The 26906-nt window shown below is 48.0% G+C and overlaps 1 pseudogene; it reads left to right on the top strand.

Moving 5' to 3' along the window:
• The first annotated feature begins 6867 nt into the window (after window positions 1-6867).
• On the top strand, window positions 6868-25603 carry LOC118374827 (acyl-coenzyme A thioesterase 1-like; annotated as a pseudogene).
• The last annotated feature ends 1303 nt before the right edge of the window (window positions 25604-26906 follow it).

Here is a 26906-nt window from a genome sequence, read left to right as displayed (position 1 = left end):
TTAAAATCTGGATTAACAAGAAGTTAAGCTTGTAAATGATGTATGACACTTGAATTTTCATGAATGTTTAATATTACGATTTTTGTATTTTGAATTTCGGGCTCTGCAATTTCACCGGATGTTGTCGTAGGTGTCCCGCTAGCGGCTCATGCGCCCAAACAGGATAAGATGATACTACACTGGTTCTGAAAGACGCGTCACGAACCTCGCCGAAGATGGTGCCTCTGAACCCTGCTCTCTGCGCCTGATTCCACCCACCTAGTTGATCGTAACAGCTAGTCAGACTCCCATATCCATCAATGTGATAGAATCCTTTTCCAAAGCATATGGTCTGTCTTAACATTAATAAATGTGAACTCATGGCGGTCAAAGATTGTGCTACACCCTCATATTATGGTATTCCAGTGAAATAATAATTTACATATTTAGGCATAACCATTACTAAGGATCAGAGCCCAGATTTACAACACACTTCTTACGCAAAAACTTCAGAATACTTTTCAAATATCTTCTTGTCAATCTTCTTAAGATGTGTGTTGCTAGAAATTCGTTTTTGCTAGCTATCTAGCTAGCAATGGCAATCATGTTAGCATATTTCGTACTGAGATTACTGTTCTAAAACATGTTCTTGCTTTTAAAATAATCGATACTGGACCATTTCAGATGAAGTCTGTGAGTGAATTGCACATGTTCAATTGCTTTCATGAGCTTATTCTCTCTCTGCACAGAGTTTAGACAAGGGTTTAGCTATCTTGGAATTAAGAACATATCCAATAACTTTGTTTTCAAGATTAAAACATTTCCAAGAACCTTTGAGGAATAACAACTTTTCTTAACTTTCTTCATAAGTCTATAGTTAAAGAAAAATGGCAGTTAAGAAGAAATTTCTTCTTAAATAAGGTTTTGTGAATCTGGGCCCAGAAATTTAGAGGCTTACTAAATGTTAATGCTCTTATTAAAAAACCCCAGAAGCAGTTAAATCAATGGCTACAGAGGGGCTTATCTTTAAAAGGAAGAGTCCTAATAACCAAGGCTGAGATTATTTCTAGGCTAACATATGCCACTCTGTCTTTATATCTTGACAGTAAAAAAAGCAAAGAGACTAGATGCTTTTCAACTTTCTGTGGAGAAAACGTACCCATTACATTAGGCCAACTGTTGTAATGAACACTTATGAGTATGGCGGGCTGAATTTTCTACCTGAAAGATTTTACTACCTGAAATAATATTTTTAAGATCAATTGGGTAAAACAATTCCTAAGAAGACCCATTTGTATGTGTAACTTTATTCCTCATCATGTCTTCTCTACTTTTGGTGGCCTGAACTTCATGTTGGTTTGCAATTATGAAATAAATCAAATAAATCACATTTTATTGATCACATACACATGGTTAGCAGATGTTATCGCAAGTGTAGCGAAATGCTTGTGCTTCTAGTTCCGACAGTGCTGCTATATCTAACATGTAATCTAACAATTCCACAACAACTCCCTAAGCACCCTTTGGAGAGCCTTACGGTTGTGGGCGGTGCAGTTGCCGTACCAGGTGGTGATACAGCCCGACAAGATGCTCTCAATTGTGCATCTGTAAAAGTTTGTGAGGGTTTTAGGTGACATGCCAAATTTCTTCAGCCTCCTGAGGTTGAAGAGGCGCTGTTGCGCCTTCTTCACCACAGTCTGCGTGGGTGGACCATTTCAGTTTGAGTTTGTTCGCAATGCAACTTAAAACGTTCCACCTTCTCGCCTACTGTGCCGTCGAGGTGGATAGGGGTGTACTCCCTCTGCTATTTCCTGAAGTCCACAATCATCTCTTTTGTTTTGTTGAGGTTGTTTCCTGACACCACACTCTGAGTGCCCTCACCTCTCTGTAGGCTGTCTTGTCATTGTTGGTAATCAAGCCTACTACTGTTGTGTAGTCTGCAAAATGTATTATTTAATTGGAGGCATGCATGCACGCACCCTTGTTGGGCCCCAGTGTTGAGGATCAGCGAAGTGGAGATGTTGTTTCCTACCTTCACCACCTGGGGGCAGCCAGTCAGAAAGTCCAGGACCCAATTGAACAGGGCGGGGTTGAGACCCAGAGCCTCAAGTTTACTGATGAGCTTGGAGGGTACTATGGTGTTGAATGCTGAGCTATAGTCAATAAATTGTATTCTTACATGGGATAGGGCAGTGTGCAGTGTGATGGTCGATTGCATCATCTGTGGACCTATTAGGTCAGTAAGCAAATTGAAGTGGGTCTAGTGTGACAGGTAAGGTGGAGGTGATATGATCCTTGCCTAGCCTCTCAAAGCACTTCATGATGACAGAAGTAAGTGCTACGGGGTGATAGTCATTTAGTTCAGTTACCTTTGTCTTCTTGGGTACAGCAACAATGATGGCCATCTAGAAGCCTGTGGGAACAGCAGACTGGGACAGGGAGAGATTGAATATGTCTGTCAACACACAAACCAGCTGGTCTGTGCATGCTCTGAGGACATGGCTAGTGATGCCGTCTGGGCCGGCAGCTTTGCGAGGGTTAACAAGTTTAAATGTCTTACTCACGTCGGCCACGGAGGAGAGCCCACAGTCCTTGGTTGCGGGCTGCGATGGTGGCACGGCATTATAGTCAAAGTTGGCAAAGAAGTGATTGTCTGTAGACCCTGCCATGTGCGTCTCGTGTCTGAGCCATTGAATTGCGACTCCACTTTGTCTCTATACTGACATTTCGCTTGTTTGATTGCCGTGCGGAGGGAATAACTACACTGTTTATATTCAGCAATATTCCCAGTAACCTTTCCATGTTTAAATGCGGTTGTTTGCGCTTTCAGTTTTGTGCCAATGCTGCCATCTATACCCAGTTTCTGGTTAGGGTAGGTTTTAATAGTCACTGTAGGTACATCTCCTATGCACTTCCTTATAAACTCACTCACCGAATCAGCGTATACCTCAATATTATTCTCTGAGGCTACCTAGAACATGTCCCAGTTTGCGTGATCAAAACAATCTTGAAGAGTGGATTCCGATTGGTCAGACCAGCGTTGAATAGTCTTTAGTATGGGTACATCCTGTTTGAGTTTCTGCCTGTAGGAAGGGAGGAGCAAAATGGAGTCGTGGTCAGATTTGCTGAAAGGAGGGCGGGGGAGGGCCTTGTATGCATTGCGGAAGTTAGAGTAGCAGTGATCCAGTGTTTTACCAGCGCGAGTGCTAGTCAATATGCTGATAGAATTTAGGTAATCTTGTTGTTTAACAAATTTGCTTTGATAAAAAACCCAGCTACAATAAATTCAGACTCAGGATATATGGTTTATAGTTTGCATAAAGTCCAGTGAAGTTCCCAGAGGGCCGTCGTAGTATAAGCTTGAGGGGGGATATACACGGCTGTGACAATAACCGAGGATCATTTTCTTTGGAGATAATACGGTCGGCATTTGATTGTGAGGAATTCTAGGTCAGGTGAACAAAAGGACTTGAGTTCCTGTATGCTGTTACAATTACACCATGAGTCATTAATCAGAAAACATACAACCCCGCCCTTCTTCTTCTTCCCGGAGAGATGTTTTTTCCTGTCGGCGCGACGCACAAATAATCCAGGTGGCTGTACCGTCTCCGACAGCATATACCAAGAGAGCCATGTTTCCGTGAAACAGAGTATGTTACAATCCCTGATGTCTCTCTGGAAAGCATCCCTTGCCGTCATTTTGTCTACCTTGTTATCTAGCGACTGGACATTAGCAAGTAACATACTCAGAAGTGGTGGGTGGTGTGCGCGCCTCCAAAGTCTGACCAGAAGACCGCTCTGTCTACCTCTTCTCCGGCGACGTTGTTTTGGGTCAACCTCTGGAATCAGTTCAAATTCCCTGAGTGGTTCGGACATAGGATCCGCTTCAGGAAAGTCGTATTCCTGGTCGTAATGCTGGCAAGTTGACATCGCTCTGATTTCCAGTAGTTCTTCCTGGCTGTACTGTATGTAATAACACGTACGATTTTCCGGGCTAACAATGTAAGAAATAATACATAAGAAAGCGAAACACTGCAAAGTTTCCTAAGAAGCGAGGCAGCCCTCTTGAGCTTTGACAAAGTTTCCTAAGAAGCGAGGCAGCCCTCTTGAGCTTTGACAAAGTTCCAGTGAAACTCTCTACTTTTCATTGGCTTTGTTTTGTTGTCATGGTCCATAATTTATAAGAATACTTTTTCTCCACACAGATATTATATATGGAATAATCTGGACAGGATTGTATAAAAATACCTCTGTTTTTAGAATATTGGTTCAGAAATAATATCCTATTGGTGAGCCAACTGGTAAATGCAGAGGGTCTTTTACTCAGTTATAAAGAATTCTTAGCACTTTACAAGGTCCCTGTAACACCTAAAGATTTTGCAATTGTTTTAGATGCCATTCCCTCAGGTGTTGCTATGTTATTCAGGAACATGACAAGACCTGACCCTCAGAGCCAACCTTCTATTGACCCTGTTGACTCATCAGTAGGAAAGATCTGACCCTCAGAGCCTATCTTCTATTGACCCTGTTGACTCATCAGTAGGAAAGACCTGACCCTCAGAGCCTACCTTCTGCTGACCCTGTTGACTCATCAGTAGGAAAGACCTGACCCTCAGAGCCTACCTTCTATTGACCCTGTTGACTCATCAGTAGGAAAGACCTGACCCTCAGAGCCTACCTTCTATTGACCCTGTTGACTCATCAGTAGGAAAGACCTGACCCTCAGAGCCTACCTTCTATTGACCCTGTTGACTCATCAGTAGGAAAGACCTGACCCTCAGAGCCTATCTTCTATTGACCCTGTTGATTCATCAGTAGGAAAGATTTGACCCTCAGAGCCTACCTTCTATTGACCCTGTTGACTCATCAGTAGGAAAGACCTGACCCTCAGAGCCTACCTTCTATTGACCCTGTTGACTCATCAGTAGGAAAGACCTGACCCTCAGAGCTTACCTTCTGTTGACCCTGTTGACTCATCAGTAGGAAAGACCTGACCCTCAGAGCCTACCTTCTATTGACCCTGTTGACTCATCAGTAGGAAAGACCTGACCCTCAGAGCCTATCTTCTATTGACCCTGTTGACTCATCAGTAGGAAAGACCTGACCCTCAGAGCCTACCTTCTGTTGACCCTGTTGACTCATCAGTAGGAAAGACCTGACCCTCAGAGCCTATCTTCTGTTGACCCTGTTGACTCATCAGTAGGAAAGACCTGACCCTCAGAGCTTACCTTCTGTTGACCCTGTTGACTCATCAGTAGGAAAGATCTGACCCTCAGAGCCTACCTTCTGTTGACCCTGTTGACTCATCAGTAGGAAAGACCTGACCCTCAGAGCCTATCTTCTATTGACCCTGTTGACTCATCAGTAGGAAAGATTTGACCCTCAGAGCCTACCTTCTATTGACCCTGTTGACTCATCAGTAGGAAAGACCTGACCCTCAGAGCCTACCTTCTATTGACCCTGTTGACTCATCAGTAGGAAAGACCTGACCCTCAGAGCCTACCTTCTATTGACCCTGTTGACTCATCAGTAGGAAAGACCTGACCCTCAGAGCCTACCTTCTGTTGACCCTGTTGACTCATCAGTAGGAAAGACCTGACCCTCAGAGCCTACCTTCTGTTGACCCTGTTGACTCATCCTGACCCTCAGAGACCTTCTGTTGACCCTGTTGACTCATCAGTAGGAAAGATCTGACCCTCAGAGCCTACCTTCTGTTGACCCTGTTGACTCATCAGTAGGAAATACCTGACCCTCAGAGCCTATCTTCTGTTGACCCTGTTGACTCATCAGCAGGAAAGATTTGTTTATTTTTTGGTCCATTCAACAACAGAGCGATACCATCCTTGTTTCAGCAGGATGTTGTATCTATCTATACCTTATCTCATGCCTTATTGGAATGGATTTATTAATAATATCTGTTAGAAAAAATTTGGATGTTGCCACAAACATACCTACTTGTTAACAAAATTAAGGAAGTTCCCTTTAACATTACATTACATTTAAGTCATTTAGCAGATGCTCTTATCCAGAGCGACTTACAAAATTAAAATGATTCATAAATATTATCCTGCCAACCACTATATGAAGAAGTTTAAGGAAAACATCAACTCAAACTGCTCCTTTTGTAATGACCACCCAGAAACAGTTGTGCATCTTTTTTGGCATTGTATGCATGTAAGAAAACTGTGGCAAGACATCAGTAGGTTTATAATTGAACACATTTATGAAGATTTTACACTATTGTGGAGAGATGTACTGTTTGGATTCTTTACATACAATAGAAATAAGCGGAATCATTTTAATGTAATTAATTTCATTATTCTTTAGGCCAAATTCCATATACACAAATGTAAATTTACAAACAGAAAACCACATTTTCGAACCCTACAAAAATAAATTTAACTGTATTTTAAAGACGGTTAAATGCTCTATATGTATATATGTATATGCATGTCCCTTAAGGTCCTTGTGTAATTGTAATGTGATATTGTACCCCCAGCCCCGCCCCCAGCCCCGCCCCCAGCCCCGCCCCTAGCTCGATTGTCCATTGTTTGTAATCTATCTATGCTTGTGTTCCGTCACTTGCTTTATGTATTGATTTGTTGTTAATAAAATTAAAATAAAAATAATTTTAAAAAAAAACGAGGGCTGTGCACTTTGAGTGTGGACCGCAGTGTTCCCAGTCTAGTGACAGCAGGAATACACAACTATTGGTGTTATTCTGCCATTAAACCTTGACGAAGAAGAAATAAAAACAAGTGTTCCCAAACAAACAACCTCTCCCCGCTCTTCAGCGGGTCGTTTAGTACAAAAACATTCTGTTCAATTGAACGTTTCAGAGCGTAAAAACGATCGCAGCCCTGGTTTCTACGGATTCACAAAACAACAATGCGGTCCAGTTCGCAACAGGTTCGTGTTAGGTTTCTCCCCAGCCCTCGCTGTTTCTTCGAAGAGCCAGTACAGGTTCGTGTTAGGTTTCTCCCCAGCCCTCGCTGTTTCTTCGACGAGCCAGTACAGGTTCGTGTTAGGTTTCTCCCCAGCCCTCGCTGTTTCTTCGACGAGCCAGTACAGGTTCGTGTTAGGTTTCTCCCCAGCCCTCGCTGTTTCTTCGACGAGCCAGTACAGGTTCGTGTTAGGTTTCTCCCCAGCCCTCGCTGTTTCTTCGACGAGCCAGTACAGGTTCGTGTTAGGTTTCTCCCCAGCCCTCGCTGTTTCTTCGACGAGCCAGTACAGGTTCGTGTTAGGTTTCTCCCCAGCCCTCGCTGTTTCTTCGACGAGCCAGTACAGGTTCGTGTTAGGTTTCTCCCCAGCCCTCGCTGTTTCTTCGAAGAGCCAGTACAGGTTCGTGTTAGGTTTCTCCCCAGCCCTCGCTGTTTCTTCGACGAGCCAGTACACGTGCAGGTAGATGGACTATCTCCGCACCAGAAAGTGGAGTTAAGGTCCATCCTCTGGGACGATAAAGGGGTCATCTTCAGAGCTTCCTCCGTGTATAAGGCAGATGCTACAGGACAAGTGGACCTTTACCGCTCTCCTTCTCTTGGCGGCAGTTACACGGGAGTTGAACCCATGGGCTTGTTTTGGGCCATGGCGCCCGAGACTCCACACAGCAAAATGTTAAAAAATTATGTGTTTGGTTCAATTATGGTTAATATAGATGTTCTGCATGGGGATACAGGTGAGCTCTTGGCCACAGCGACCAAACGAGAGGCGGTTCATGACAGAAGGTGCGAGGAGGATGCCGTTGGGCTTGAAAGGAGGAAGAATTCGGGGAGTCCTCTTTCTATCACTCGGTTAGTAACTTAGACCATTCAAACTCCTCTCAAGTGGGACATTGTATTTTTGTGTCCACAGGACCAGTATTAATACACATTGCTCTAAGGAAATGGAAATCCATTGATTGTATATACTGTAGGCCTTCACCTCAATTTTTTTTGTTAAACCAAAGGGCCAATATTAAATATGATTTAATTGTGCCAATGTGGTGGTGTGAGTTCTCCTAAGAAAAACACAAATTACAATGTTAGATGTTCCATAGGTCTTTGTATTAGACTAGGCCAACTTAGCATTGCATAGGTATGCCAGAAAACAACAGAAACCCCCCTCCTTAGGCCAGGGTCCATTTCCTGGGGTACTAGATGTGTATATTCTGGGTGGAGGTCTATCAGAGGTCCGGGCCAGTCTGCTGGCTAACAAAGGCTTCGTGGTTCTGGCGCTGGCCTACTACGGCTACCAGGACATGCCCGTTCCTAAACACTTTGACCTGGAGTACTTTGAAGAGGCCATTACATTCCTGAGGAGACAGCCACAGGTTAGTGGAGGAAGACGAGCAGGTGTAGAAGTGGTGATTAGGCTCGTCATGTCCATGTAATGTCCAGGCCCTGAGTTTCCCAAAAGCAACATGGTACTAAGATCGTCATAATTCCATTGAAACTAAATGGATGAAAGATGGACCTTAGTGCTAATGATGTTTTTAGGAAACAGCACTCTTACTCTGAGACGCATCATGAATATGGGCCATTTGTTCCATTCAAAGAAAATATCACCTTGAGATTCCTCTCACTAAACTTTTATATATTTTTTTAGCTGTGTAAAAGCTGCCATCTACTGGCTGTTGTTTGCTCTACACTAGGGCTTTCCCCTACCAAAAAAATAAATAAATCTTGGTCGACCAAGAATCGTCTGTTCTTTCAAACCAAATTGATTTTCCATATATAGACACATCCAATGTTATTTAATCAAATCAACTATCTGCGCTGAGCTTGTCTGATGCTTTAAGCAAATAATAAGATTAACAAATAATTAAGATTAACACACAAAAGCCGAGAGGGAGTCGACCGCAATAGATTTAATGGTGCCGCCTGGCTTAGACTTGGTGCCCTGTCTCTCCTTCCTGTCTCTCTCTCTCTCCTCCCTGTCTGTCTCTCCTCCCTGTCTGTCTCTCCTCCCTGTCTGTCTCTCCTCCCTGTCTGTCTCTCCTCCCTGTCTGTCTCTCTGTCTCTCTCTCCTCCCTGTCTGTCTCTCTGTCTCTCTCTCCTCCCTGTCTGTCTCTCTGTCTCTCTCTCCTCCCTGTCTGTCTCTCTGTCTCTCTCTCCTCCCTGTCTGTCTCTCTGTCTCTCTCTCCTCCCTGTCTGTCTCTCTGTCTCTCTCTCCTCCCTGTCTGTCTGTCTCTCCTCCCTGTCTGTCTCTCTCTCCTCCCTGTCTGTCTCTCTCTCCTCCCTGTCTGTCTCTCTCTCCTCCCTGTCTGTCTGTCTCTCCTCCCTGTCTGTCTCTCTCTCCTTCCTGTCTGTCTCTCTCTCCTTCCTGTCTCTCTCTCCTCCCTGTCTGTCTCTCTCTCCTCCCTGTCTGTCTCTCTCTCCTCCCTGTCTGTCTCTCTCTCTCTCTCTCCTCCCTGTCTGTCTCTCTCTCCTCCCTGTCTGTCTCTCTCTCCTCCCTGTCTGTCTCTCTCTCCTCCCTGTCTGTCTCTCTCTCCTCCCTGTCTGTCTCTCTCTCCTCCCTGTCTGTCTCTCTCTCCTCCCTGTCTGTCTCTCTCTCCTCCCTGTCTCTCTCTCTCTCTCCTCCCTGTCTGTCTCTCTCTCCTCCCTGTCTGTCTCTCTCTCCTCCCTGTCTGTCTCTCTCCTTCCTGTCTGTCTCTCTCTCCTCCCTGTCTGTCTCTCTCTCCTCCCTGTCTGTCTCTCTCTCCTCCCTGTCTGTCTCTCTCTCCTCCCTGTCTGTCTCTCTCTCCTCCCTGTCTGTCTCTCTCTCCTCCCTGTCTGTCTCTCTCTCCTCCCTGTCTGTCTGTCTCTCTCTCCTCCCTGTCTGTCTCTCTCTCCTCCCTGTCTGTCTGTCTCTCTCCTCCCTGTCTGTCTCTCTCTCCTTCCTGTCTGTCTCTCTCTCCTCCCTGTCTGTCTCTCTCTCCTCCCTGTCTCTCTCTCCTCCCTGTCTGTCTCTCTCTCCTCCCTGTCTCTCTCTCCTCCCTGTCTGTCTCTCTCTCCTCCCTGTCTGTCTCTCTCTCCTCCCTGTCTGTCTCTCTCTCCTCCCTGTCTGTCTCTCTCTCCTCCCTGTCTGTCTCTCTCTCCTCCCTGTCTGTCTCTCTCTCCTCCCTGTCTGTCTCTCTCTCCTCCCTGTCTGTCTCTCTCTCTCCTCCCTGTCTGTCTCTCTCTCCTCCCTGTCTGTCTCTCTCTCCTCCCTGTCTGTCTCTCTCTCCTCCCTGTCTGTCTCTCTCTCCTCCCTGTCTGTCTCTCTCTCCTCCCTGTCTGTCTCTCTCTCCTCCCTGTCTGTCTCTCTCTCCTCCCTGTCTGTCTCTCTCTCCTCCCTGTCTGTCTCTCTCTCCTCCCTGTCTGTCTCTCTCTCCTCCCTGTCTGTCTGTCTCTCTCTCCTTCCTGTCTGTCTCTCTCTCCTCCCTGTCTGTCTCTCTCTCCTCCCTGTCTGTCTCTCTCTCCTCCCTGTCTGTCTCTCTCTCCTCCCTGTCTGTCTGTCTCTCTCTCCTCCCTGTCTGTCTCTCTCTCCTCCCTGTCTGTCTGTCTCTCTCCTTCCTGTCTGTCTCTCTCTCCTCCCTGTCTGTCTCTCTCTCCTCCCTGTCTGTCTCTCTCTCCTCCCTGTCTGTCTCTCTCTCCTCCCTGTCTGTCTCTCTCTCCTCCCTGTCTGTCTCTCTCTCCTCCCTGTCTGTCTCTCTCTCCTCCCTGTCTGTCTCTCTCTCCTCCCTGTCTGTCTCTCCTTCCTGTCTCTCTCTCTCTCCTCCCTGTCTGTCTCTCCTCCCTGTCTGTCTCTCCTCCCTGTCTGTCTCTCCTCCCTGTCTGTCTCTCCTCCCTGTCTGTCTCTCTGTCTCTCTCTCCTCCCTGTCTGTCTCTCTGTCTCTCTCTCCTCCCTGTCTGTCTCTCTGTCTCTCTCTCCTCCCTGTCTGTCTCTCTGTCTCTCTCTCCTCCCTGTCTGTCTCTCTGTCTCTCTCTCCTCCCTGTCTGTCTCTCTGTCTCTCTCTCCTCCCTGTCTGTCTGTCTCTCCTCCCTGTCTGTCTCTCTCTCCTCCCTGTCTGTCTCTCTCTCCTCCCTGTCTGTCTCTCTCTCTCCTCCCTGTCTGTCTGTCTCTCCTCCTGTCTGTCTCTCTCTCCTTCCTGTCTGTCTCTCTCTCCTCCTGTCTCTCTCTCCTCCTGTCTGTCTCTCTCTCCTCCCTGTCTGTCTCTCTCTCCTCCCTGTCTGTCTCTCTCTCTCTCCTCCTCCCTGTCTGTCTCTCTCTCCTCCCTGTCTGTCTCTCTCTCCCTGTCTGTCTCTCTCTCCTCCCTGTCTGTCTCTCTCTCCTCCCTGTCTGTCTCTCTCTGTCTCCTCCCTGTCTGTCTCTCTCTCCTCCCTGTCTGTCTCTCTCTCCTCCCTGTCTGTCTCTCTCTCCTTCCTGTCTGTCTCTCTCTCCTTCCTGTCTGTCTCTCTCTCCTCCCTGTCTGTCTCTCTCTCCTCCCTGTCTGTCTCTCTCTCCTCCCTGTCTGTCTCTCTCTCCTCCCTGTCTGTCTCTCTCTCCTCCCTGTCTGTCTCTCTCTCCTCCCTGTCTGTCTCTCTCTCCTCCCTGTCTGTCTCTCTCTCCTCCCTGTCTGTCTGTCTCTCTCTCCTCCCTGTCTGTCTCTCTCTCCTCCCTGTCTGTCTGTCTCTCTCCTCCCTGTCTGTCTCTCTCTCCTTCCTGTCTGTCTCTCTCCTCCCTGTCTGTCTCTCTCTCCTCCCTGTCTGTCTCTCTCTCCTCCCTGTCTGTCTCTCCTCCTCCTGTCTGTCTCTCTCTCCTCCCTGTCTGTCTCTCTCTCCTCCCTGTCTGTCTCTCCTCCCTGTCTGTCTCTCCTCCCTGTCTGTCTCTCCTCCCTGTCTGTCTGTCTCTCTCTCCTCCCTGTCTGTCTGTCTCTCTCTCCTCCCTGTCTGTCTCTCTCTCTCTCCTCCCTGTCTGTCTCTCTCTCTCCCCTGTCTGTCTGTCTCTCTCTCCTCCCTGTCTGTCTCTCTGTCTCTCTCTCCTCCCTGTCTGTCTGTCTCTCCTCCCTGTCTGTCTCTCTCTCCTCCCTGTCTGTCTCTCTCTCCTCCCTGTCTGTCTCTCTCTCCTCCCTGTCTGTCTCTCTCTCCTCCCTGTCTGTCTCTCTCTCCTTCCTGTCTGTCTCTCTCTCCTTCCTGTCTCTCTCTCCTCCCTGTCTGTCTCTCTCTCCTCCCTGTCTGTCTCTCTCTCCTCCCTGTCTGTCTCTCTCTCTCTCTCTCCTCCCTGTCTGTCTCTCTCTCTCCTCCCTGTCTGTCTCTCTCTCCTCCCTGTCTGTCTCTCTCTCCTCCTGTCTGTCTCTCTCTCCTCCCTGTCTGTCTCTCTCTCCTCCTGTCTGTCTCTCTCTCCTCCCTGTCTGTCTCTCTCTCCTCCCTGTCTGTCTCTCTCTCTCCTTCCTGTCTGTCTCTCTCTCCTTCCTGTCTGTCTCTCTCTCCTCCCTGTCTGTCTCTCTCTCCTCCCTGTCTGTCTCTCTCTCCTCCCTGTCTGTCTCTCTCTCCTCCCCTGTCTGTCTCTCTCTCCTCCTGTCTGTCTCTCTCTCCTCCCTGTCTGTCTCTCTCTCCTCCCTGTCTGTCTGTCTCTCTCTCCTCCCTGTCTGTCTCTCTCTCCTCCTGTCTGTCTGTCTCTCTCCTCCCTGTCTGTCTGTCTCTCTCCTTCCTGTCTGTCTCTCTCTCCTCCCTGTCTGTCTCTCTCTCCTCCCTGTCTGTCTCTCTCTCCTCCCTGTCTGTCTCTCTCTCCTCCCTGTCTCTCTCTCCTCCCTGTCTGTCTCTCTCTCCTCCCTGTCTGTCTCTCTCTCCTCCCTGTCTGTCTCTCTCTCCTCCCTGTCTGTCTCTCTCTCCTCCCTGTCTGTCTCTCTCTCCTCCCTGTCTGTCTCTCTCTCCTCCCTGTCTGTCTCTCTCTCCTCCCTGTCTGTCTCTCTCTCCTCCCTGTCTGTCTCTCTCTCCTCCCTGTCTGTCTCTCTCTCCTCCCTGTCTGTCTCTCTCTCCTCCTGTCTGTCTCTCTCTCCTTCCTGTCTGTCTCTCTCTCCTCCCTGTCTGTCTCTCTCTCCTCCCTGTCTGTCTCTCTCTCCTCCCTGTCTGTCTCTCTCTCCTCCCTGTCTGTCTCTCTCTCTCTCCTCCCTGTCTGTCTCTCTCTCCTCCCCTGTCTGTCTCTCTCTCCTCCTGTCTGTCTCTCTCTCCTCCCTGTCTGTCTGTCTCTCTCTCCTCCCTGTCTGTCTCTCTCTCCTCCCTGTCTGTCTCTCTCTCCTCTCTGTCTGTCTGTCTCTCTCTCCTCCCTGTCTGTCTCTCTCTCCTCCCTGTCTGTCTCTCTCTCCTCCCTGTCTGTCTCTCTCTCCTCCCTGTCTGTCTGTCAGAACATCAGTGTCTCCTTCCTGTCTGTCTCTCTCTCCTCCCTGTCTGTCTCTCTCTCCTCCCTGTCTGTCTCTCTCTCCTCCCTGTCTGTCTCTCTCTCCTCCCTGTCTGTCTCTCTCTCTCCTCCCTGTCTGTCTCTCTCTCCTCCTGTCTGTCTCTCTCTCCTCCCTGTCTGTCTCTCTCTCCTCCCTGTCTGTCTCTCTCTCCTCCCTGTCTGTCTCTCTCTCCTCCCTGTCTGTCTCTCTCTCCTCCCTGTCTGTCTCTCTCTCCTCCCTGTCTGTCTCTCTCTCCTCCCTGTCTGTCTCTCTCTCCTCCTGTCTGTCTCTCTCTCCTCCCTGTCTGTCTCTCTCTCCTCCCTGTCTGTCTCTCTCTCCTCCTGTCTGTCTCTCTCTCCTCCCTGTCTGTCTCTCTCTCTCTCCTCCTGTCTGTCTGTCTCTCTCTCCTCCCTGTCTGTCTCTCTCTCCTCCCTGTCTGTCTGTCTCTCTCTCCCTGTCTGTCTCTCTCTCCTCCTGTCTGCTCTCTCTCCTCCCAGAACCTCAGTGTGTCCTCCCTGTCTCTCTCTCCTCCTGTCTGTCTCTCTCTCCTCCCTGTCTGTCTCTCTCTCCTCCCTGTCTGTCTCTCTCTCCACCCTGTCCTCTCTCTCCTCCCTGTCTGTCTCTCTCTCCTCCCTGTCTGTCTCTCTCTCCTCCCTGTCTGTCTCTCTCCTCCTCCCTGTCTCTCTCTCTCCTCCCTGTCTGTCTCTCTCTCCTCCCTGTCTGTCTCTCTCTCCTCCCTGTCTGTCTCTCTCTCTCCTCCCTGTCTGTCTCTCTCTCCTCCCTGTCTGTCTCTCTCTCCTCCCTGTCTGTCTCTCTCTCCTCCCTGTCTGTCTCTCTCTCCTCCCTGTCTGTCTCTCTCTCCTCCCTGTCTGTCTCTCTCTCCTCCCCTGTCTGTCTCTCTCTCTCCTCCCTGTCTGTCTCTCTCTCCTCCTGTCTGTCTCTCTCTGTCCCTGTCTGTCTGTCTCTCTCTCCTTCCTGTCTGTCTCTCTCTCCTCCCTGTCTGTCTCTCTCTCTCCTCCCTGTCTGTCTCTCTCTCCTCCCTGTCTGTCTCTCTCTCCTCCCTGTCTGTCTGTCTCTCTCTCCTCCCTGTCTGTCTCTCTCTCCTCCCTGTCTGTCTGTCTCTCTCCTTCCTGTCTGTCTCTCTCTCCTCCCTGTCTGTCTCTCTCTCCTCCCTGTCTGTCTCTCTCTCCTCCCTGTCTGTCTCTCTCTCCTCCCTGTCTGTCTCTCTCTCCTCCCTGTCTGTCTCTCTCTCCTCCCTGTCTGTCTCTCTCTCCTCCCTGTCTGTCTCTCTCTCCTCCCTGTCTGTCTCTCTCTCCTCCCTGTCTGTCTCTCTCTCCTCCCTGTCTGTCTCTCTCTCCTCCCTGTCTGTCTCTCTCTCCTCCCTGTCTGTCTCTCTCCTCCCTGTCTGTCTCTCTCTCCTCCCTGTCTGTCTCTCTCTCCTCCTCCCTGTCTGTCTCTCTCTCCTCCTGTCTGTCTCTCTCTCCTCCTGTCTGTCTCTCTCTCCTCCCTGTCTGTCTCTCTCTCCTCCCTGTCTGTCTGTCTCTCTCTCCTTCCTGTCTGTCTCTCTCTCCTCCCTGTCTGTCTCTCTCTCCTCCCTGTCTGTCTCTCTCTCCTCCCTGTCTGTCTCTCTCTCCTCCCTGTCTGTCTCTCTCTCCTCCCTGTCTGTCTCTCTCTCCTCCCTGTCTGTCTGTCTCTCTCTCCTCCCTGTCTGTCTCTCTCTCCTCCCTGTCTGTCTGTCTCTCTCCTTCCTGTCTGTCTCTCTCTCCTCCCTGTCTGTTTCTCTCTCCTCCCTGCTACAGCGACCACCACAGAACATCAGTGGGTATAGCGCTGTCTCTCTCCTTCCTGTCTGTCTCTCTCTCCTCCCTGTCTGTCTCTCTCTCCTCCCTGTCTGTCTCTCTCTCCTCCCTGTCTGTCTGTCTCTCTCTCCTCCCTGTCTGTCTGTCTCTCTCTCCTCCCTGTCTGTCTCTCTCTCCTCCCTGCTACAGCGACCACCACAGAACATCAGTGTGTATAGTGCTGTCTCTCTCCTTCCTGTCTGTCTCTCTCTCCTCCCTGTCTGTCTCTCTCTCCTCCCTGTCTGTCTGTCTCTCTCTCCTCCCTGTCTGTCTCTCTCTCCTCCCTGTCTGTCTGTCTCTCTCTCCTCCCTGTCTCTCTCTCTCCTCCCTGTCTGTCTCTCTCTCCTCCCTGTCTGTCTCTCTCTCCTCCCTGTCTCTCTCTCTCTCCTCCCTGTCTGTCTCTCTCTCCTCCCTGTCTGTCTGTCTCTCTCTCCTCCCTGTCTGTCTGTCTCTCTCTCCTCCCTGTCTGTCTGTCTCTCTCTCCTCCCTGTCTGTCTGTCTCTCTCTCCTCCCTGTCTGTTTCTCTCTCCTCCCTGCTACAGCGACCACCACAGAACCTCAGTGTGTATATCGTTGGTCTCTCTCTCCTCCCTGTCTGTTTCTCTCTCCTCCCTGCTACAGCGACCACCACAGAACCTCAGTGTGTATATTGCTCTCTCTCTCCTCCCTGTCTGTCTCTCTCTCCTCCCTGCTACAGCGACCACCACAGAACCTCAGTGTGTATATTGCTCTCTCTCTCCTCCCTGTCTGTCTCTCTCTCCTCCCTGTCTGTCTCTCTCTCCTCCCTGCTACAGCGACCACCACAGAACCTCAGTGTGTATATTGCTCTCTCCTCCCTGTCTGTCTCTCTCTCCTCCCTGTCTGTCTCTCTCTCCTCCCTGCTACAGCGACCACCACAGAACATCAGTGTGTATAGCGCTGTCTCTCTCCTTCCTGTCTGTCTCTCTCTCCTCCCTGTCTGTCTCTCTCTCCTCCCTGTCTGTCTCTCTCTCCTCCCTGTCTGTCTCTCTCTCCTCCCTGTCTGTCTGTCTCTCTCTCCTCCCTGTCTGTCTCTCTCTCCTCCCTGCTACAGCGACCACCACAGAACATCAGTGTGTATAGTGCTGTCTCTCTCTCTCCTCCCTGTCTGTCTCTCTCTCCTCCCTGCTACAGCGACCACCACAGAACATCAGTGTGTATAGTGCTGTCTCTCTCTCTCCTCCCTGTCTGTCTCTCTCTCCTCCCTGTTGCAGCGACCACCACAGAACATCAGTGGGTATAGCTGCTGTCTCTCTCTCCTCCCTGCTACAGCGACCACCACAGAACATCAGTGTGTATAGTGCTGTCTCTCTCTTGTGTCCATGTTGCTGAAGCTGTAACATAATGACAGCCATTTCTGACTGAAAAGTTACGTTACCAAAATCCCACATTTGTTTCGGGAAAAACATTCCTTATTCCCTCAGCCGTCGCTCTCTTTACGTGACACGTTTGTTTCGTGTGCATGTGACCACTAGGGCCTGACCTATAGCATATCATAATCACATCAATACATTTGGTTATAGCAAACTCTGAACACTGTAAAATGTGACCACTAGGGCCTGACCTATAGCATATCATAATCACATCAACACATTTGGTTATAGCAAACTCTGAACACCGTAACATGTGACCCGCAAAATGGATGCAGAGGACGTGATTGGCAGCTCTGGCTGCTCCATGCAGATTGGCAGCTCTGGCTGCTCCATGCAGACTGGCAGCTCTGGCTGCTCCATGCAGACTGACAGCTCTGGCTGCTCCATGCAGACTGGCAGCTTTGTGCAGACTGGCAGCTCTGGCTGCTCCATGCAAACTGGCAGCTCTGGCTGCTCCATGCAGACTGGCAGCTCTGGCTGCTCCATGCAGACTGACAGCTCTGGCTGCTCCATGCAGACTGGCAGCTCAGACTGCTCCGAACAGGCAGGAGGCTCCGGCAGCGCTGTAGAGGAGGAAGGCTCTGGAAGCGCTGAACAGGCGGGAGACTCCGACAGCACAGGAGAGGAGGAAAATGCTGGCTGCGCTGAACAGGCGGGAGGCTCCGACAGCGCTAGAGAGAAGGATGGCTCTGGCTGTGCTGAACAGGCGAGGCGCACTGAAGGCCTGGTGCGTGGTGCTGGAACTGGTGGTACTGGATCGAGGACACGCACAGGAAGCCTGGTGCGGGGAGCTGCTACCGGAGGACTGGTGTGTGGAGGTGGCTCTGGATAGACCGGACCGTGCAGGCGCACTGGAGCTCTTGAGCACCGAGCCTGCCCAACCTTACCTGGCTCGATGCCCACTCTAGTCCGGCCAATACGAAGAGCTAGTATGAACCGCACCGGGCTATGCACCCGCACTGGGGACACCGTGCGCTCCATAGCATAACACGGTGTCTGCCCGGTCTCTCTAGCCCACCGGTGAGCACAGGGAGTTTGCGCAGGTCTCCTACCTGGCAGAGCCATACTCCCTGTAAGCCCCCTCCCAATAAATTGTTGGGGCTGACTCTCAGGCTTCCATCCGCGTCGCCGTGCTGCCTCCTCATACCAGCGCCTCTCCGCTTTCGCCGCCTCCAGTTCTTCCTTGGGGCGGCGATATTCTCCAGGCTGAGCCCAGGGTCCTTTTCCGTCCAATATCTCCTCCCAAGTCCAGAAGTCCTTTGATCGCTGCTCCTCACTATTAACAGGGGGATTTGGCTCAGGTCTGAACCTTGACTCTGCCACACTCTCCCTGAGCCCCCCCCAATACATTTTTGGGGGTGACTTTCGGGTTTCTTTCTGCGCCGCCGTGTCTTTCTCTTCGACTCCATTCTCCTATAGTCCTCTTCGCACTGCTCCAGCGAATCCCAGGCGGGCTCCGGCACTCTCTCTGGGTCGACCGCCCACCTGTCTATTTCCTCCCAAGTCATATACTCTATACTCCTGCTGTCCATAACGTCAGCCAAGCCTAAACTAGACACACCCCTAATCAGCCACAATCCCAATGCTTACAAAAAAAAACAATACGACAACACAATAAACCCATGTCACACCCTGGCCTGAACAAATAATTAAAGAAAACACAAAACCACCTCAGGCAGCCAAGCCTAAACTAGACACACCCTAATCAACCACAATCCCAATGCCTACAAAACTGACCAATACGACAACACACAAGAACAAATAATTAAAGAAAAACAAAATACTAAGACCAAGGCGTGACACAATTGTTATTTTAAATTAACTTAAAATGCTTGATTGCATTTCACATCATGTATGACTCATATGCTGTTTGATTACATGAATGAATAAATGATTTATTAATAGAGTAGCCTATATAATTATTGAAATATAGGCCTAAGTAAGTTAACGTGTTAAGTCTATAAACAAGATGAGCTCTTAGGCCTACAGCTCGCTGGTGGTTATACAAGGCTGCTATACTAACCCTACTAATGATAATGACATGGTGGTTATACAAGGCTGCTATACTAACCCTACTAATGATAATGACATGGTGGTTATACAAGGCTGCTATACTAACCCTACTAATGATAATGACATGGTGGTTATACAAGGCTGCTATACTAACCCTACTAATGATAATGACATGGTGGTTCTTGTCACAGTTTTCATGTGGTGAAGGAGAGTCGTACCAAACTGCAGCGTGTATATTGCGATCCATGTTTAATCACACAACTATACTAACCCTACTAATGATAATGACAAAACACAAACAAACTAATGATATACATAACCTAAGTCTACAATGATAATGACATGGTGGTTAGAACCAAGGCTGCTATACAAATACATACACACCAAAACCCCAAGACAAAAACACCACAATAACCCTGGATAATGACATGGTGGTTATACAAGGCTTCTATACTAACTCTACTAATGATAATGACATGGTGGTTACACTCAAGGACTGCTATACTAACCCTACTAATGATAATGACATGGTGGTTCTATACTAAGTCTACTAATGATAATGACATGGTGGTTCTGAGAACCACTAAGTCTACTAATGATAATGATAGATAATGACATGGTGGTTTCTAAGTCTACAAAATGACAGTTCTATACTCTACTAATGATAATGACATGGTGGTTCTATACTAAGTCTACTAATGATAATGACATGGTGGTTCTATACTAAGTCTACTAATGATAATGACATGGTGGTTCTATACTAAGTCTACTAATGATAATGACATGGTGGTTCTATACTAAGTCTACTAATGATAATGACATGGTGGTTCTATACTAAGTCTACTAATGATAATGACATGGTGGTTCTATACTAAGTCTACTAATGATAATGACATGGTGGTTCTATACTAAGTCTACTAATGATAATGACATGGTGGTTCTATACTAAGTCTACTAATGATAATGACATGGTGGTTCTATACTGACATGGTGGTTCTATACTAAGTCTACTAATGATAATGACATGGTGGTGCTATACTAAGTCTACTAATGATAATGACATGGTGGTTCTATACTAAGTCTACTAATGATAATGACATGGTGGTTCTATACTAAGTCTACTAATGATAATGACATGGTGGTTCTATACTAAGTCTACTAATGATAATGACATGGTGGTTCTATACTAAGTCTACTAATGATAATGACATGGTGGTTCTATACTAAGTCTACTAATGATAATGACATGGTGGTTCTATACTAACCCTACTAATGATAATGACATGGTGGTTCTATACTAAGTCTACTAATGATAATGACATGGTGGTTCTATACTAAGTCTACTAATGATAATGACATGGTGGTTCTATACTAAGTCTACTAATGATAATGACATGGTGGTTCTATACTAAGTCTACTAATGATAATGACATGGTGGTTCTATACTAAGTCTACTAATGATAATGACATGGTGGTTCTATACTAAGTCTACTAATGATAATGACATGGTGGTTCTATACTAAGTCTACTAATGATAATGACATGGTGGTTCTATACTAAGTCTACTAATGATAATGACATGGTGGTTCTATACTAAGTCTACTAATGATAATGACATGGTGGTTCTATACTAAGTCTACTAATGATAATGACATGGTGGTTCTATACTAAGTCTACTAATGATAATGACATGGTGGTTCTATACTAAGTCTACTAATGATAATGACATGGTGGTTCTATACTAACCCTACTAATGATAATGACATGGTGGTTCTATACTAAGTCTACTAATGATAATGACATGGTGGTTCTATACTAAGTCTACTAATGATAATGACATGGTGGTTCTATACTAAGTCTACTAATGATAATGACATGGTGGTTCTATACTAAGTCTACTAATGATAATGACATGGTGGTTCTATACTAAGTCTACTAATGATAATGACATGGTGGTTCTATACTAACCCTACTAATGATAATGACATGGTGGTTCTATACTAAGTGTTCTATACTTCAAGTCTACTAATGATAATGACATGGTGGTTCTATACTAACCCTACTAATGATAATGACATGGTGGTTCTATACTAAGTCTACTAAAGATAATGACATGGTGGTTCTATACTAAGTCTACTAATGATAATGACATGGTGGTTCTATACTAAGTCTACTAATGATAATGACATGGTGGTTCTATAATAAGTCTACTAATGATAATGACATTACTTATTATTATAATGAGGATTTAATAATAACAATAATGAAGCAGATCAAGGAAAAAGGAGGTTTATTCATTATTTTTTATTTTTTTTAACCATTTGGATCAGTGTAAACAACACTAAATAAATTATAAATAATATCAAGAGAGGCTGGTCTAACGAAAAAAAAAGAAGTGTAAAACATTTATTACAACATAGTAAAGATTTTTAAAACAGCTGAAATTGTTGCGTGAAGCTTGGTGCTCACCGAATCCGTAGGCTATCAACCAAACTGTCCGTCAGGCAACGGAAGCAGGCTCTGCCTTATACCTGTAGATATATTGACGATTTCTAAAGCCGGGCACATTTAACAATTAGACTATTGATTTATAGACCTAATTTAAGTTGGTTTCCTCTCTCCTCACTTTTCTTATACAATAAGGCAAGGGCTGTTTTCTCGTCTCCTAACTCTGCTGCCTCCACTGCCTTGTTCTCAACACCAATGTGCTGGGTAAACGTTGCTATTATGCACACAGCAACATGGTCTAGGAAAAGTCGTCAATTCAACAGAGTCGTTTCAGCACCGTGGACAGCGACCATTATCCACCGTGGGGAGAAAGCTCATTTGTGTCAGGAGAATTCTATACTCCTGTTCATTTATCAATTCAATTAGGATACCCTTAGTCTGTAAGATACTGATAGAAAAGGAAACAGACAGAGGCCCAGTCTACCACAGTTAACTGTTTATTCACGGGAACGTTCTGACGTGTACAGTACAGGACCTTCAATTTATAGCGACACACAAATCCGCCCGGCAACAGAGCCCAGGGGAGTATGTGAGAATAGTGTCTTCCTCCCCTCCCCTAAGATAGGGAGAGACCTGGGACTGGGAAGTTCTCAGTGTCCCAGCCAAGGTCTCCCCGGATCTGGCTCAGACAGATAGTCTGTCCTCAAAACACTAGACACATTTTTTCCCAAAACGTTGATTCTGACTAAAACCATACACAGTATTATAATATAATCATCAAATTAGTCTAAACACTTACACACATGTATTATAATAATCTATTGATTCAAATTAAGTTCATACAATCACATGGTATCAGACCTATGGTTTCAGGACTGTAACATTCTAATCATTTATTAAAACACATTTCTTTATCAATTTGTTATAAAATAATATACTTTTTTATTTGTGTTGCCAACATTCTTACATAATATAATCATATACAATTTCAGTAGCACATGGACTGATGGGCTGTGCCATCCTAATGGCCCCCACAGTGGATCAGTCCACTCAGACAGGCGTAAACCAGAAGGGTGGCTTGGACAACATGATTTTTAAAATATATACATTTTTGTATTTTATTTTTTGCTACTGCTCGACTAAAGAAATCTCGGTCGACCAACAGCCTTATCGACCAGTCGACTAAATGGGATCAGCTCTACTCTATACATCAACAGAACAGCACAATTCATAACAGTGGCACAACCCAGAACAATGCTCTTTATGTTTAATATTTAACTATCTATTTATTGATTTGTCAAAACCAGTTTACCTTGATTGTCTGTAATGATTTTAAGTCTCTTGGCAAAGCATTTTTATTTTCCTCTAGGTCCAGGGTCCAGGAATAGGAATCCTGTCCATCTCGAAGAGTGGCGATCTGGGTCTGTCAATGGCCTCTTTTCTCTCTGGCATCTCAGCCACAGTCTGGATCAACGGCTGCAACGCTAATATCGTGACGCCGCTGCACTACAAAGACCTCGTCATCCCTCCCCTCGTGCCTATCCTAGAGAACATCTCCCTCTTACCGTCTGGCCACTTCGATGTCCGAGACACCATCCAGGACCCAGATACTGAGGGGAACCGCGGTTCTTTGATCCCAATATAACGTTCCAGTTCTAGGTTCCTCTTCGCCGTCTCGGAGGACGACAGGAACTGGAACATTTGTCTCTTTGCCCAGCAGGCCGCCGCCCGGCTGAGGCATCATGGGAAAGAGAACTTTGAGGTGGTGACGTATCCCAGGGCGGGTCATTTGCTGGAGGTGCCCTACATGCCCCACTGGTATCAGCTTCCACTCTGCGGTGGGTAAACCAGGAGGGAGGCTAATGAGCCACATGAGGGGCTCAGACCATGGATATCTGTGGAAAATAGACCCACCATGAGGCTCAGCTGGATCAGACCTAGGGGTTGGCAATCACATGAGTATCAGATCTATGGAGGATCATACAGTCAGCCACCATGAGGCTCAGCTGGATCTGTGGACATGGGATAAAGCCCACCATGAGGCTCAGCTGGATCATCAATGGATCAGAGGGGTTAAAGGCCACATGAGGCTCAGCTGGATCTGTGGAGGTTTCACTAAAGCCCACCATGAGGCTCAGCTGGATCTGTCAGCTGGATCTGGGAGGAGGGGAGGGTTAACTATCACCATGAGGCTCAGCTGGATTTGGAGGAGGGCTAAAGCCCACCATGAGGCTCAGCTGGATCTGTTGAGGGGTTAAAGGCCACCATGAGGCTCAGCTGGATTCTGTGGAGGAGGGGTTAAAGGCCACCATGAGGCTCAGCTGGATCTGTGGAGGTTTCTAAAGCCCACCATGGGCTCAGCTGGATCTGTGGAGGAGGGGTTAAAGCCCACCATGAGGCTCAGCTGGATCTGTGGAGGAGGGGAGTCACATGAGGCTCAGCTGGATCTGTGGAGGTCTGTAAAGGCCACCATGAGGCTCATTTCTGGATCTGTGGATCTAAAGCCCACCATGAGGCTCAGCATCTGGATTAAAGGCCACTGCTGGAGGAGGGGTTAAAGGCCACCATGAGGCTCAGCTGGATCTGTGGAGGAGGGGCTAAAGCCCACCATGAGGCTCAGCTGGATCTGTGGAGGATGGGTTAAAGCCCACCATGAGGCTCAGCTGGATCTGTGGAGGAGGGGTTAAAGGCCACCATGAGGCTCAGCTGGATCTGTGGAGGAGGGGCTAAAGCCCACCATGAGGCTCAGCTGGACCTGTGGAGGAGGGCTAAAGCCCACCATGAGACTCAGCTGGATCTGTGGATTGAGGGGTTAAAGCCCACCATGAGGCTCAGCTGGACCTGTGGAGGAGGGGCAAAGCCCACCATGAGGCCAGCTGGATCTGTGGAGGAGGGGCTAAAGCCCACCATGAGGCTCAGCTGGATCTGTGGAGGAGGGGTTAAAGCCCACCATGAGGCTCAGCTGGATCTGTGGAGGAGGGGTTAAAGCCCACCATGAGGCTCAGCTGGATCTGTGGAGGAGGGGTTAAAGCCCACCATGAGGCTCAGCTGGATCTGTGGAGGAGGGGTGGATAAAGCCCACCATGAGGCTCAGATGGACCTGTGGAGGAGGGCTTAAAGCCCACCATGCCTCAGCTGGACCTGTGGAGGAGGGGCTAAAGCCCACTCGGAGGACATGAGGCTCAGCTGGACCTGTGGAGGTGGGTAAAGCTGAGGCACCATGGGAAAGAGAACTTTGATGAGGCTCAGCTGGATCTTGGAGGAGGGGCTAAAGCCCACCATGAGGCTCAGCTGGATCTGTGGAGGAGGGGTTAAAGGCCACCATGAGGCTCAGCTGGATCTGTGGAGGAGGGGCTAAAGCCCACCATGAGGCTCAGCTGGATCTGTGGAGGAGGGGTTAAAGGCCACCATGAGGCTCAGCTGGATCTGTGGAGGAGGGGTTAAAGGCCACCATGAGGCTCAGCTGGATCTGTGGAGGAGGGGCTAAAGCCCACCATGAGGCTCAGCTGGATCTGTGGAGGAGGGGTTAAAGGCCACCATGAGGCTCAGCTGGATCTGTGGAGGAGGGGCTAAAGCCCACCATGAGGCTCAGCTGGATCTGTGGAGGAGGGGTTAAAGGCCACCATGAGGCTCAGCTGGATCTGTGGAGGAGGGTTAAAGCCCACCATGAGGCTCAGCTGGATCTGTGGAGGAGGGTCTAAAGCCACCATGAGGCTCAGCTGGATCTGTGGAGGAGGGGTTAAAGGCCACCATGAGGCTCAGCTGGATCTGTGGAGGAGGGGTTAAAGGCCACCATGAGGCTCAGCTGGATCTGTGGAGGAGGGGCTAAAGCCCACCATGAGGCTCAGCTGGATCTGTGGAGGAGGGGTTAAAGCCCACCATGAGGCTCAGCTGGATCTGTGGAGGAGGGGTTAAAGCCCACCATGAGGCTCAGCTGGATCTGTGGAGGAGGGGTTAAAGCCCACCATGAGGCTCAGCTGGATCTGTGGAGGAGGGGCTAAAGCCCACCATGAGGCTCAGCTGGATCTGTGGAGGAGGGGTTAAAGCCCACCATGAGGCTCAGCTGGATCTGTGGAGGAGGGGTTAAAGCCCACCATGAGGCTCAGCTGGATCTGTGGAGGAGGGGTTAAAGCCCACCATGAGGCTCAGCTGGATCTGTGGAGGAGGGGCTAAAGGCCACCATGAGGCTCAGCTGGATCTGTGGAGGAGGGGTTAAAGCCCACCATGAGGCTCAGCTGGACCTGTGGAGGAGGGGTTAAAGCCCACCATGAGGCTCAGCTGGATCTGTGGAGGAGGGGTTAAAGGCCACCATGAGGCTCAGCTGGATCTGTGGAGGAGGGGCTAAAGCCCACCATGAGGCTCAGCTGGACCTGTGGAGGAGGGGTTAAAGCCCACCATGAGGCTCAGCTGGACCTGTGGAGGAGGGGCTAAAGCCCACCATGAGGCTCAGCTGGACCTGTGGAGGAGGGGTTAAAGGCCACCATGAGGCTCAGCTGGACCTGTGGAGGAGGGTCCAGGAGTTCTTCAGGAAACACCTGAAGGGCAGCAGCAGCAACACTGGCCAGAAAGCCAGGCTGTAACACCAAGAGAATGACTTCCTTCCAGGTCGACGTTCGGACAGGTGTTTAACATGTCAGCTAACGTCAAGCGTTCAGTCTGCTGCACAGACCCTCTGGACGCTTTAGTCTATTGCGCCTGGTTAAATTGTGCTTAGGATCATTTAAATGGTTAGTAGTGAGAAATATGTGATTATTGAAAAAATCTATTTGCTTCATTTACTATCATCCTAAAATAAGATATTGAATTATTTAGCCATATCTAATTAATGTATATTACAGTACTTTCCATGATGTGTTACTACAGTTACACAATCTGACGTTTTGACCACATCAAATTGGGGGGGAATTACCCAGCCTTTTTTTTTTTTACCTCTGATTGGAGATGTTAGTATATACATTAATACACGATGACACATGATCAATTAGTTAAAACAGATCTGTCTTTGCTTTTGGACTGTTGATTTTGTCATACGTGCTTTTGGGGTTGCGGAGTTTAGAGCGCTGTGAGAAGGACACAGAGTTTAGAATGCCGTGAGAATGACACAGAGTTTAGAATGCCGTGAGAATGACACAGAGTTTAGAATGCCGTGAGAATGACACAGAGTTTAGAATGCCGTGAGAATGACACAGAGTTTAGAATGCCGTGAGAATGACACAGAGTTTAGAATGCCGTGAGAATGACACAGAGTTTAGAATGCCGTGAGAATGACACAGAGTTTAGAACCCGTGAGAATGACACAGAGTTTAGAACGCCGTGAGAATGACACAGAGTTTAGAACGCCGTGAGAATGACACAGAGTTTAGAACGCCGTGAGAATGACACAGAGTTTAGAATGCCGTGAGAATGACACAGAGTTTAGAATGCCGTGAGAATGACACAGAGTTTAGAACGCCGTGAGAATGACACAGAGTTTAGAGCGCCGTGAGAATGACACAGAGTTTAGAACGCCGTGAGAATGACACAGAGTTTAGAATGCCGTGAGAATGACACAGAGTTTAGAATGCCGTGAGAATGACACAGAGTTTAGAATGCCGTGAGAATGACACAGAGTTTAGAATGCCGTGAGAATGACACAGAGTTTTTGAGAATGACACAGAGTTTAGAATGAGAATGACACAGAGTTTAGAATTGAGAAGTTTTGCCGTGAGAGAATGACACAAGTTTAGAATGCCGTGAGAATGACACAGAGTTTTGAGAATGACACAGAGTTTAGAACGCCGTGAGAATGACACAGAGTTTAGAACGCCGTGAGAATGACACAGAGTTTAGAACGCCGTGAGAATGACACAGAGTTAAGAATGCCGTGAGAATGACACAGAGTTA

This window comes from Oncorhynchus keta, chromosome 19 (assembly GCF_023373465.1).
Source record: "Oncorhynchus keta strain PuntledgeMale-10-30-2019 chromosome 19, Oket_V2, whole genome shotgun sequence".
NCBI classification, from domain to species: Eukaryota; Metazoa; Chordata; class Actinopteri; order Salmoniformes; family Salmonidae; genus Oncorhynchus; species Oncorhynchus keta.
The sequence above is the reverse complement of the archived record's forward strand: the minus strand, read 5'-3'. Positions and strand labels throughout refer to the sequence as shown.